Source organism: Leuciscus leuciscus, assembly GCF_965113295.1.
Source record: "Leuciscus leuciscus genome assembly, chromosome: 7".
NCBI lineage: Eukaryota > Metazoa > Chordata > Actinopteri > Cypriniformes > Leuciscidae > Leuciscus > Leuciscus leuciscus.
Genome location: NC_138731.1, coordinates 4681063 through 4682232, shown reverse-complemented (window position 1 = coordinate 4682232; position 1170 = coordinate 4681063). Strand labels below are relative to the sequence as shown.

General features: G+C 38.2%; 1 long non-coding RNA gene across 1 annotated transcript; it reads right to left on the bottom strand.

Moving 5' to 3' along the window:
* Positions 1-325: 325 nt before the first annotated feature.
* On the bottom strand, positions 326-957 carry LOC309503589. Its single transcript, XR_014207760.1, has 2 exons — positions 677-957; positions 326-630 (listed from the first exon to the last, which is right to left on the bottom strand). It is a non-coding gene; the product is annotated as an uncharacterized lncRNA (long non-coding RNA).
* Between the last annotated feature and the right edge of the window lie 213 nt (positions 958-1170).

Here is a 1170-nt window from a genome sequence, read left to right as displayed (position 1 = left end):
GTGAGATCTGGTATTGCTCTCACGTTCCTGATTAACCCCTAGTATCACTGTGTCTAGGTGATCTTTTGCTGTCAGGTCAGAATAGGAATTATTCCCTCAACTTGCTTGTTTATCATTTATACCAGTAAATCTAGGTGTAGTCCCTACACTCCCAAGGAAACAATAATAGACATTACTAACCAGACATATGAATTAAATTCATGCTTACCTTCCAGCCGAATCGCTCTTGGAACCCTTGTTATCTTCGATTAATAAGGATTAATGTATTGCTCTGTCTTTTGCTCTTAGAACTGTTTGTAAAAGCTGAAGTAAGACTTAACAGTGATTGTCTTTAGAAATAAAAGTTTATTTATACAAAAGATTAAAACACTGGTAGTACAAAAATTAATACTTGTAGCAAATCAAAAAGTAAATGTTACAGGATATAAAACTTCAGCTTATTCAATCTCAACAGGGCAGTCCTGTATGAGTGAATATTACAAAGACTAATTACCTTATCAGCAGTTCAAGCAATTTCAAGTAAATATGAACTCGTTCCCATCCGAGATTTATCAAGTTACAATATTATAGCAGAGCAGTTCAAACCAAAAGAAATTCAGCCAGGATTATACTAGAAGAGATTTGATTTCTCTCTAGGGATGCAATCGACATCAAAATCAAAAATGCAGCAACGTACAGTCGAAATGCAGTCATATTTATACAGAACTGGGTTACATTGTTCCAATACAGTTTCTTGGGTTTTTTCCAGAGGAACTCAGTCTCATGACAGAGTCTTGCGACATCAACCATCCATTGTCTCTGAGGGGTTTTTTGGTAACATTGCTGTTTCCCGTATATGGGCATTCTTGCGTCCTTTCCGTCCTCTGCGCTTTGGGCTTCCATGTATGTGTGTGCGTGCATATGTATCCGGAAGTGTGTTTGTACGTTCAAAATACCTATTAAAATTCGCAAATCCTGCCACAAGACGCGCTAGAGTATAGGGTTAGACTCAGCCGCCGTCGACTGTAGACGCGCTAGTGTATAGATTTACACTCTAGTATAGAGACGCTACGCGCGCTACTGTTAGACAGAGGGACCATTCCAGACGGACTAAAGGACTTAAAGTATTAAGGTAAGTAGGATGACAGACTTATTTTTTTTTACCTTTGCTAATAAGGGCAATGATTATGG